Raw genomic sequence first — 12,828 nt, forward strand, 5'->3', positions numbered from 1 at the left:
AAATATGATCTCGTTTGATCTTCTCAGCATCCCTACAAGATGGATGCCATTATTATCCAGATGATGAATTTGAAGCACACAGTGGTTTAAATGACTTACCCAGGTTAACATAGCTAGAAAATGTCTGAGGCCAGATTTGAACACTTACAGGCTCAGTGCTCTGTCTCCTGCTCTACCTAGCTGCCTACCCTAAGACTCAGATTCATTCTCATATGCTGTCCTGCACTATCTCTTCTGCTCTAGGTAGAGATTGGATGAGGCCCTTCCAGTAGTGAGACCCCAGGATTCTGTACTTTCTGTACAGAAGCATCCCAGCTCCACAGTGCTTCTGATTGTCCTCAGTATGTCCCTGAGCTATTACTTTGTATATTGGCTAGAGATGGTCTGAAAGGGAATCTTTTTTGGCTCCAAAGAACATGATGGGACAAAAAATATTAAATGAATAGCACTTGCCTGAATGACCCTTCTGGATTATGTTAGACTTAACAGTTATTTTCTGGGAAATCCAGCCAGGCCTTTCAATGAATCATTGACAAACACCTGCCTCTTCTCTCTCTGGGATGGCCTCTTGTGTTCTCTCTCTCTTTCTCTCTCTTTTCTAAGCAATTCTATCTTTTCAGCTGAATTTTTCATTCTTTCACCTACTCTCTTACCACCTCAGCTTCTATTCCCCTTGTTATAACAACAACAGTGAGCTATGGGAATGGAGTGAGGAAAAATGCATCGCAGGACATCAGAGAAGTTGGAGAATCATGGGGTCTCTTTGCCCAGCTCCCCCATTTTTCCAAGGAGAACATAGGGCTAGAAAGTCAAAGTGAATGACCACAATAACATAGCTAGAAAGCAATAGGTCCTGGCCTCCTCAATCTGAGTTCTCAGACTACAGACACAGTGTCCATATATTACTTATAATAATTGCTAGCATTTATATAGTACTTTAAGGTTTGCAAATTGCATCCCCTGTATCATTTTATCCTCACGACAATGCTGGGAGGTAAGTTTTATTATATTCTCCATTTTTCAGATAAGGAAACTGAGGCCAAAAGGTTAATTGTCTTGATACATAGTAAGTACCTGAGTCAGAATTTAAATTCAGGTCTTCCTGATTCTGTAGTCCAGCATTGTATCCATTAGGTCCCCTAGCTGTCTCTATCCAGCACGGGCTTTCTGTAGCACACATCCTCTCATTCTTTCTAATGTGGGCCATTCAAGGAGAGTCACCCTCATTTATCTCTGAGTGAGACAGATAGCTTTAGTGGCAGAAGCACTCAGAAGAACAAAATTACAAATCTAGGTTATCCTTTCATTTCTGCATGAGTTTGGGTAGGTCACTGAACCTCAGTTTCCTTATCTGTAAAATGGGGAGAAAGCTTTTTACTACTTCCCTTATACACTTTTTAAAAAGTAGATGTAAATGTTCATTGTTATAATTATACCTTCATAACTCCAATACCTAGTGTCCCCATAAAGTATTATTAATAGCAATAAAAGTATTTTTTAGAAAATCTTATTTTTTATATGACATTTCAGGAATGGTAAACAGTATAAACAAAGGCCCTGGGAAAGAGTTGGAGAGTGGGGGTGGGGTTAGTAAAAGTTCAGAGAATAGTGAGAAACACTATTTGGCATAAACATAGAAGAGTATGAGATAAAGGTAGGAAAAGAATGATGGCACCAGACTGGGGTCGGGGGAGGGGTTTGGGGAGCCATGAATAGCAGGATTAGAACTTTAGTTTGAAATTTGTTTAGTAAGCAATAAAAAAATTAGGACGTAAAATTCCGGGTCTGAGTGAGATTACCTGGAGAAAATTTTAAGCATCAGAGTAGTCTGGAGCTAATCTCAAAAGACAGAAAACAAAATAGAGATGATTTTTATTCCCTCACCCCTCCAGCCCCCTGCCCCCCCCCACAATCTCAAAGACAGTTGGACTTTAGTTGTGGGAAGCATGAGCATGTGAGTAAGCCAGAGGCCCAAAGATGAGTGTGAGAAATAGTCTTGGAGCAAAGATTCTTACAGCTCTCTCTGAGCTGAGCACAAAGCATCCGTGGAGAGGGATGCCCACTGAATATGTGCATTGCATGTGTGCCCACAGCATTCAGTAGTGATTAACTGAGCGGAACTGGATTGGCTCTTGGCCCTTTGGGGAAAAATCAAAGCAACCAAACAATTCCAGCACCTGTCAGTGCTCCAGTGATTTGATTGGCATTTTTGTCCTCAGGACCTAAAGAGTAAAAAGGGAGGGATAGGGCCAGGTGGCAGCTAGGTGGTACATGGAGCTTCAGGCCTAGAATCTGGAAGACCTGAGTTCAAATGTGGCCTCAGACACTTACTAGCTATGTGATCTTGGGCAAGTCACTTAACCCTGTTTGCCTCAGTTTCCTCATCTGTAAAATAAGCTGGAGATGGAAATGGCAAACCACTCCAGTATCTTTGCCAAGAAAACCCCAAATGGGGTCAGAGAGTTAGACATGACTGAAATGACTAAACGACAGGGCCTGATGGGAGGTACTGAGCATTGCCGGCTCTTAGTGTAGCCAGGCACCCGACATAATGACCTTCTAGCATTAAAGGTCCTTCCCAGCCAGAATCCTGTGGAAAGCAGAAGTCATTCTTCTCTGCAAACTCCTTAAAATCCATTGGAAAAGCTGAAATAATATGACCCTTCTAAGGTAGACAGATTCCATTCTTCTTTTCTCCAGCCTGTCCCTAGGTAATTCTTGTAGATATATAGAAAAATAATTATAATAATAAAGACAACAACAACTAATATTTACATAGTGCCTTAGGGTTTGCAAAGTGGTTTACAAATATCTCATTTAGTCCTCACAATAACCCTAGGAGGTTAGAGTTATCTTTGAGGAAACTGAGTCAGACACAGGTGAATTGACCCAAGGTCACAAAATGAGTCATTGTCTGAAACAGGATTTGGATTCAGGTCTTCCTGTCCATTACTTCCTTAGAAACATAACGTCTCAGAGTTGGAAACCTCATATAGAGACCTTTGCAAATGGTGTTCTAGTATCCCCACGAAGATCTTCTGTGATGGGTAGAATTTGCTCACTCCCAAGGCAGCTCATTCCACCTTAGACAGCTCTAATATTAGTTTGTACTTACATCAAGCCTAGAAGTGCCCCTCTATGCCTTCCATCCCCTACTCTTACTTCTGTGTCTAATCCCTCTTCTCCATGACAGCTATCAAATACTTCAAAACTTTAAATTGTTTTAATGGTTTAAAAATTCTTTAAGCTAAACATTCCCAATTTTTTCAGTGGATCCTTATTTGTTGAGGTTTTGAGGTCCTTCATTATCTTGTTCTCCATGTTTATGAATGTTCTTCCTAAAACCTAACTCCTGTACCCAGGGTTCAGCCCTATGTAGAGCTGACCCAGCAGAATCCTGCGGAAGCCCTCCCTCATCAGGGACATGATGCAATCTTCTGGTGCCTTAGGGTTTACAGATCCCTTTACTCATAAATGTGTAAGAGAAGTAGGAGAAGAATTACTGTCCCCTTGTTATCAATGAAGAGCTTGGAACCCAGGTGGTGATTTACACAAGGTCACTCTGAGTTAGTGCAAGAGCTGGTAGGAACTAGAACCCAGGTACTACTGATATATCATCTAGATTTTGCTGATGATACAACCCTGGGAATATGGTACAGATGGGATGGGGAATAAACATTTATTAAGCACCTACTATGTACTGGGAAGTCTGTTAAGCACTTTACAAATATCTTATTTGATCCTCACAACAAACCTGTGCTAACCCCAAGTTACAGTTGAGGAAGCTGTGACTTGCCAAGGGTTTCATGGCTAGTAAGGGTTGGAGGCAGAATTTGAACTCAGGTCTTACTGACTCCACACTCAGCACTCTCTACTGCACAACCTAGCTATACAATGGAAAGGATATTGGATTTAGAGTCCCAGGAACTTGGTTTAAATCTTAGCTCTATCATTTATAGCTTTCTGTGCCCCTGGACAAGTCACAACCTCTCTGTGCCTCAGTTTCTCATTTGTAAAATGAAGTCAGATGACTTCTGAGATTCCCTCTGACTCTGAATCTATGATCCTCTAATCTCTTTCAGTCATCTTTATCTATTATGCCCACTTTTTTTAAAATGATGAACATTTTGTTAATTAAACAATTACTGCTTTTGGCATCTAGCATGCTGTCTTTGGAATTGCCATGCCTTTTTATAAGCCCTAATGTAATCCTGGAATTAGAAGCAAAACCCTTACATATTCTTTGAATTGTTTTGTGATTTCATGGAATTTATAAATACTGGCAGAGTGGAACCACTTCACATAGGTCAGCTGACTTGCTATAGTTGGCACAGGAAAAAAATAAATTAAGCTCTTGTTAACTGATTCTGAGAAAACATGATTTGTTTTAGTAATAAAATTCAAAATCTTGATCTTTCCAGCTTTTAAAGAAAAATTTAAGACCATGAACTCTTGAACTAAGCTATTCAGAAAGAGTTGTAACATTTGTGTTTTTAAAAATAAATAAGGGAAGTCTTTTGTGCCTTTAAGAGTTGGGCAGAGGGATCTGATTTCTCTATTGATATGACAGAATGGAATAGAGAGGCTTCCAGAACTGGATTTTGAGTCCCACTCTACCTAGCTCAGAAAATCACTTAACCTCTCAAGTGTCCCAGGAAGCTCTAAGAAGGTAAGCTGCAGAGGGGCTGATCTACATTGGGAGAGGGTATTTCCTTATTGGGAGTTCCTTTCTTATAATAATGAAATCACAGCTTTGGCCCTGGGATGCCTCATCCTGATGTAGAGGGGCTAAGACGAGATCCAGGAAAGGACTGTGTGTCTCTTATCTGAGGACCAACTTAGCTAAGTTGAGGGAAACAAATCGAGGCTGACTGGAAGGTGAATGGATATCTTTTTGGTTTTAGTAACTTTCAAAAACTGTCTAGTGGGCCAGAGAGGGGTTATGACCTGCATCAGTGAATGATGTAGCCACTGATGAAATCACGGTTCTTTCAAGTGTAAAAGAGAAATAAAAGATGTAGCTGGTGCAGGATTTTCTTATACATTAGTCAGTCTGGTTGTCTTTTTCTCTGGCCCATCTTTCTCTGTCTCCATCTGACTACCTGTCTGTCTGTAGGTCTGTCTTTCTCCCTGACTCTGTCTACGTCTCTATGTCTGTCTGTGCCTATCTATTTATCTGCTTCCAACTGGCTGGTTCTGTCTATCTTTGTCTGGTTTTCTTTCCATATTTTGGTTCTGTTTCTCTCATTGCCTATTTATCCATCCATCCCTTACTATATGTCTGGTAAATCTAAGGCATTTCACTTTCACAATTATAAGTATATATATGTTCATATGTGTGTGTGTGTGTGTGTATATATATATATATATATATATATGTATATATATATATGTATATATATATATGAATAGATACATATATGCGTATCTATTCATATATATATATATATGTATATATATATATATATATATATATATGAATAGATACATATATGCGTATCTATTTCTGTTGAGAGAGGAGAGAGACGGGGGAAAGAGAGACAGAGAAAAAAAATAGAGGAGAGACAGAGAGAGACATAGAGACACACAGAGACAGAGAGAGAAATGAGACACACATAGAGACAGAGAGAGACATTCAGACACACAGAGACAAAGAGAGAAATCAGAGAGAGACACACAGAGAGACAGAGAGAGATGGAGATAGATAGAGAGAGAGAGAGAGAGAGAGAGAGAGAGAGAGAGAGAGAGAATGATAATGCAATGTGGTATAATGAATAATCTACTTTGAAGTCAGGAACACTTGACTAACTTATGTGAATTAGATTACCTAACTGGAAGTCAGAAAGACCCGACCTAAGTCTTACCTGAGAAATATACTTCCTATGTGATTTTTTTGCAAGTCACTTAAACTCCCAGGGATCTAGGCATTAAAAATCAGGTGCCAACCTGTTTTGGTGAAGGGGATTTCCTCTCTTGGGAGTTCCCCTATACCAATTAATCACAGTCAGAGTCCCTCCCTGTCCCTTTTCTCTCTGTCTTTCTATCTGTATTTCTATCTTTGTCTCCAGAAGGTAACAGTAAGAATGAGAGTTATATACATACAGAGACAGACAGACAAATTAATGTGCAAGAAAAGAGGGGCATGGGAAGCAGGGCAGACTGGGGGTGGTGCAGAGCTGTGATGAGCCTGCTTCTTCAACACACGTAACAATTTAACATCAGCTTTCTGAATCTACAAGCCAAGCCGCTAGTCTCTCCTCTACCTTCTCTGGGACTCAATGACAGCAGTATCGGAAGTGATTGCTGACATATTCCGAGCTTCCCTGGACACAGAAAAGGGCCCTGCAGTTTGACAGGCATCTCTTCTGGTTTAGTCAGATTTGACTGGAGATGCGCTCAGCTGAAAACAGTTTCAATAAAATCCTGAGGCAGCGAATGGAAAAATGTAAAACTCAAATATCAGTTAAATGTGACATGTTGTTTTTCTTACCTCTGCCTGTCCTGATCCAGTCTATTATATTAAGTAAATAGAATGACAAACAGTGGTGCTGATGGTTAGTTGATTTATTCATTACATCTTCAGGACACAACTTCCTTCTCTACAGACTGAGGACATTAGGAGAGATGAACTCTAAGATTGGGACCAGTTCTAACAGATTTTTAAGGTTTCTTGTAGTTCTAACATCACATTTTTAGAAGGTCCCTTCTTGCTTTAGCATTCTTTATACTAAGATCTTTCACTAGCTTTGAGATTTTATATTCTAAGCATTCTTCCCAGTCTTGCCAGTCTATGGTCCAGGATCTAACATCATTCTAGTTGCAAGATTATAAGATTCTTGTTCTTTAGGACATGAAGGCATGTTGGACTAATGGGGGGGAGCCTGTGGCCTCAAGGCCACATATGGTCCACTAGGTGCTCAAGAGCGGCTCTTTGACTCAATCCAAACTTCATAGCCCTGTAATTCTCAAATGCAGCCCTTCGACTGAATCCAAACCTCACAGAAAAATTTGGATTCAGTCAAAGGGCTGCATTTGAGGACCTAGAGGGCCATAATCTGAACTTCTAGTACTTTTTATAAAGTCAGGCACTTATGGCTATATCTATATTGATAAAGATAGATACCTATATAAAGATACATCTATAGATACAGATAACTACATATAAATGACAATATGATAGCTATAGTTAGAAATCTATATCTAAATAGCTCTATCTAGATGGAGGTCTATTTATAGATAGACCAATATAGATGCAGATATATAACCTATAATAATATATCTGTATCTAGATCTATCTATGTATCTCTATATAGATTAAATAAATCTATATAGAGATATATCTCTATCTAGATAGAGATGTAGCTCTACCTAGGTAGATCTAGATACAGATACATTATGTCTGGCACAACTCCCCCTATACACTAGGAAAGTAAAGCCACACATACAGATTAGGGGCTATCTAGATCTAGATACAAATATATTTATAGATAAAGCTATGTGAACTATAGATAGTTCTATCTATAAATAGATATGGATACATATATATCATATATATCATATATATAGATTTCTATTTGTATCTATCATATAGATATATTTATTTCTACCTATCTCTGGAAACAGTCTGGTTTCCTGGCACCACTGGAGTTTTTCCAACACTGATGTGTCCAGTTCCTCTAACTTTAGTCATGAGTGTCCAAATTCTTATTCATCTTTTATTTCAATATGAAGACCTACCAGTATGAAAGTCCATTTTCTGCTGATTGAGTCCTATCCAAACTTTCAAAACCACTTTCTCCACAAAATCTTCCTTATATCCCTATGATAGTAATCTTTCTGTCATATGATCTCCCTCTCTCCTTCCCTTGTTCCCTTCCTTCCATCTTCCCTTCCTTCTTTCCTTTCTTCCTCCCTTACTCCACCTCTCTCTGTTTTCTCTTCTTCATGGAAAAGCTTGGGATGATTGAAAGTGTGCAACAGGAGATTTAGAACAATAGAATAGAAAGTGTGAAAGGAAGAAGGTCAATTTGAGTTGAAACTATAGAATATTAGAGTAGGATGGAGCCTAAGAGCTAACCTAATCCAAACCCATTTTTTTTTAACAGGAGAGTAAACTGAGACCTAGGAAAGTGAAATGATTTACCAAGGCTCACCAAATGAGTTAGTGCCAGAAGCAGGATTAGAACTCAGCTCTTCTGCCTCCCAATCACATAGTGTTTTCATTGCACTTTTGTGCTTCCATCAGTGCTACAAACCAGAAATACTATAGCTTCCTGAGTAGTACCAGGAACATCCTTCTTGTCCCCCATAGCCTATCAGCTGCACCTTGCTGGAGATTCCTTTCACTGTGGAGGGAACTTTTCTTTCTAAACAAGTTTAACATGAAAAACCCTTAAGGAAAGGGAAAACAATTGGTTTCTATTCACAGTCTTGGGGAAATGGTTGAGATCAAGGCCTTCTGTGAAGGTTTTGAAAGCTAAGAAGGTCCTATTAGAGAAAGTAGCAAAAACAGAAGGAGTATGGGACTAGATCTAATGAAAAAAAAAATTCTAACCTTCCCTATTGCCGTAGGCTTAGAGACAGAATGAGCCATGGAGGACATCTCTTCTAAACCTCTACTTTTACACATGAGAACACTGACTTCTAAGGAGGGAAAATGATCTGTGTGAGGTCATATGGATTGTCTTGGACTTTTCAAATCAAACATTCCTTGTACTATTTTTTCTAGAAATACAGCATGATTGAGTGAATAGAGGGCAATTCACGTAAGGCATATAGAGGGCATATATATGCACATATATATGTGTTATATATGTGCATATATGTATGTGTTATATGTGTATGTATCATATAATAGAGAGCAATTAAGTGGCATATTATAGAGGGCATATTTATAATACATGTATTATATATTAATATATGTAATTAATATATACATATATATCATATAATAGGATGGATAGGATAGGATAGGATGGGATAGGATAGGATAGGATAAATGCTTATTCCTTCTCCTCCCCTTCCCTCCACTGCCTTTCCTTTCTCTTCCTTTCCTAGGACTTGGAATAAGGAAGTCCTGGAATCAGAAAGGCCTGGATTTTCATTCTTTCTTGAACTCTTCATAGGAACACAGCTTTAGAGGAGAGTTGGACATCATCTAATCCAATTCCCTCATTTAACAAATGGGAAGGAGGAGTACCCTTGAGGTCACTGAAGTGTCAGATCATGGACTGAGAGGTGGAAGGATCTTTTGGGTCCAGCTCCCTCATTTTACAGAGGGGGATCCTGAGGCCCAGGAAGGGGATCCATTTCCAAGATCCCATAGCTAGTGAAGATCTGGATCTGGCTTTGAACTTAACTCTTTTTAACTCCGTCTAATATGCAGCCTCTACATTAAGTGACTCATCTCACATCACACAAGCAGAAAGTGGCAGAGCTGGAATTTGAACCTGGGGTTTCCGATTCCAAATTTTTTATGACCTTGTACAAGTGTTTTAACTTTTCTGAGCTACAGTTTCCTTAAGAGTAAAGTGAGGATAAGAATTCCCTCACTGAGCTGCTGTGAGGATCAAATGGGATAACATGTAAAATATTTTGCTAGCCTTAAAGCCATCTATGAATATGATCTCTTGTTGTCATTATGTAGTGATTGTTGTTGGGATCGACCCAATTTCTGGGCTGAGAGCTGGATCCTAGAATCCCAGATCCTAATGCTCCTGCCGTCTTGGAGCTCAGAAGTGCTACCTTTGGTCTTGGTTACTATGGCGACGACAGCGGTTTCCACTCTGATCTACTTCTCTTGTGACTTGCAACCTGGGCTAACTCCAGGTACTGGTTGAAATGATGAGAGCACAAGCTCTCATTTTCTGCTGAAAACCTCCAAGAAGCATCAGTGCATCTTTTGGTCAGACCTTGTACCCCAAAATTATGAAGACTGAGAAGCAATATTCACCCATGGCCAGGGCTTAAGCTTTTGAGAATGATTTGGTGTTAGATAAAGCCTCAAGTGATGGGACTTAATGGGGACTCAGATAACCTGTGTGTTCTAGTCCACTGCCATTGCATTAAGCACAGAAATTAAGAAAGTGTAGGAAGGAAGAGAAACAAGAGGGCAGGAAAGGAAAGGGATTCCTCTGAGAGTATCCTTTCAGTTAAAAACATTGTCTTCCATAAACAAATGAATTTACACTCCTTGCTTATTTTTAGCAAGAGTAAGAACCCTAGAGGAGCATGGGGGAAGGGCAAGATAGTGCTGGACAGAAGTTTGGAACCACAGTAAGAACAGAACCCCTAATCCACTTCACATACCCAGTGTGTCTGAAGGTTTACAAGAAGCTAGTACAAGTGGCCTGTGGACATTTTTTTTCTTTTCTTTGCCCACAATAGCATCTGAGAGCAAAGAAACCTCCTTGTCACAGTACTCAATCTCCAGGAATCAGAACTGGGGACATAGAAAAGCAAGTTGAAGCAACAGAGACTTCTTGTAGTGGTTACAATAAAAGTCTGGTCTTATCAAAAATGTATGTCCCTTTAGCTTTTTGTTCCAAGTATCCAAGTATCTGTTCCAAGTATCAGCTATCTGTTCCAAGTATAATGGAGGGGGTTAAGGCTCAGGATGTGGCACGTCAGCCTAGCAGCCTTCCTAACAGATTTACCTTTCCCTGTCCTTACTGTCCTGAGAAGAATTTCGATCAGTAGAGACTAGTTTGAACACTATGCAATGTACCATAGCACAGATACTGAAGCAGGGGTTCATCTGATTTGTGCCTCAGTGCCCTGGGGAGACTTTAAATGCTAGAGTGCTAACTTCATGGAACATGCTCAATATAAACAGTAGTTTTTCGATGATACTTTTGTGGATTATGATATTCATGAAGATGACATGGTAAACCATGCTTTGCAACATTTCATGATAGATAAATAAACTTAAACTAGTATTTCATATATGTATATATGCATACATGTATGTGCATATACATGTATGTATATATAGATATATACATATATTCCTACATGTATGTGTACACATCAACCACACACATATGGTAATGATACATGTGTATATAGTAGACATGTATACATATATATGTTAACATATAAATATGTATTGCACATTATAGTATAAGCTTATGATATATGTTCCAAATTGTAACAATGTATTACATGTATTACATATAGTAATTATGTTATAATGTTATACATTATAATCAGCTAATTCTATATAGATATATATTATAATCATATATATTTGTTGTATAATTATATAGCATCTAAGACATTTTTTAGATTACTTTTCCCATCCTAAGGTATATATAGCAGGACTAGAAAAGGCAACATCTTTTTTATGGGTATGATTAGAACAAGGGTCACATTCCCTCTTTTTCGTGGCCCTTACTGAACTCTTTGACCCTACGTTTGCTTCCTCCTTTCTGACAGGCTTTATAGTATCACACTTCCACTTTCTGCGACTGCATCCACATTCACTCCTACAGCTTTTACTTTCATCTGTTCGGTGATTACTGCTTCCATCCTGTAAGCCAAAGTCACATTCTAGGGCAGTATAGCAGAACAGCAGTGGCCGAAAGTCTAACTTTTTTTTTCTTAATTCTCTGGCCTATAGCACTATGATAAAGCACTGTGTTAAATTCACCTTTGACCCGGGATGGCCTCCAGTTGACAGCCCTATCTGCCAAAGGGTGAGATTAATTTCAGAAGAGTTCTTGAAAGGCCTTTTAAGGGCATTTACTTGGGTTTATAGTGTTATGGATGATAATCTTTGATTACATTTCCATACTACTCAGCACACCTCTAGAATACCAATTAATTTATGGTCTTAAATTCAATGTCTGCGTGGTACCTTTTAGGATGAAATGTAACTCTTTTATAAGCAAAAATAAATATTTCTAGGATAGAAGAGTAAAAATTTAAATCCTTGTAATTGGACAGGAATTTTTTTTTCAGAATATTTGGAGTATTTTCAGGTGTCTTCTTAGGACATTTACCCTCCTTATGTGTTTACATAAGGCATCTTATTACATTCTTGGACTAAACACGCAGATTGTAGAGTGTCAAAAGAAAGTTATAGAATATAAGAATTTTTTCAAGGAAACTGAAGTAGAAAGTGTTCTTAACATTCTGATTTATAGCATTGGAGAGTTTGGGGGTTTTTTTGTTTGTTTTTTCTTCTAAAAGTAAATTAAATAAACTGAAAATATTATTTCATTTCTTGAATGTTTTCCTAATAGAATCAGTTTCAACAGAGAAATCCATGTATGAAATCTCATGTTTATCTCTGCAAAATGTAACCAATTAGAATGAGCTCAGGTAGACCCTGTTTTCAGGAGCTAAGATAGGAGCTAAATGTTCACTTCAAAAAGAATGAGAAATCCCCTAACATACAGTTCATTGTAAATAAATAGAAGCTCTTTGCACAGCTTAGAAATGCATTGCTTTATTAATCATCTGAATTTCAAGCTTCTTATTTCCTTTTTATTCCCCAGGAAAAATGCTTTGGTAAAACTGTTCAGGGAATTTGAAGTTCAGTATGCTTTGCTGATATTAAAAAGCTCAAAGTCAAGCCTCTTCTGTGAGAGCTGAGCTGTGCTTGCCTTGTCATGGAGTCATGGAGGGATGGGTCCAGCTTAAGTTCTGATCTTCTTCTTTAGACTTCATGTCTGACTGATGGATTTAATCTAGCCAGTGACTGACATTCCAGGTAACCAGAAAAATATTGGGCCTCAGTGCTGCTCTCCCACCTTTTCTGATGGGCTTAAGCTAATTGATCTCTAAAAGCACTAGCTAACTCCAAGTTCTAGTTGTTAAATTTTG

General features: G+C 38.6%; 1 protein-coding gene and 1 pseudogene across 5 annotated transcripts in view; both read left to right on the forward strand.

The window, feature by feature from the left end:
- Positions 1 to 12,828, forward strand: part of SORCS2 (sortilin related VPS10 domain containing receptor 2) — a 1,236,053-nt gene that overhangs the window by 604,158 nt on the left and 619,067 nt on the right. The gene's annotated exons all lie outside the window — the stretch shown is intronic.
- On the forward strand, positions 10,231 to 10,924 carry LOC144455327 (E3 ubiquitin-protein ligase RNF114 pseudogene; annotated as a pseudogene).

Source organism: Phascolarctos cinereus, unplaced genomic scaffold (genome assembly GCF_003287225.1).
Source record: "Phascolarctos cinereus isolate Bilbo 61053 unplaced genomic scaffold, phaCin_HiC Scaffold_9;HRSCAF=440, whole genome shotgun sequence".
NCBI lineage: Eukaryota > Metazoa > Chordata > Mammalia > Diprotodontia > Phascolarctidae > Phascolarctos > Phascolarctos cinereus.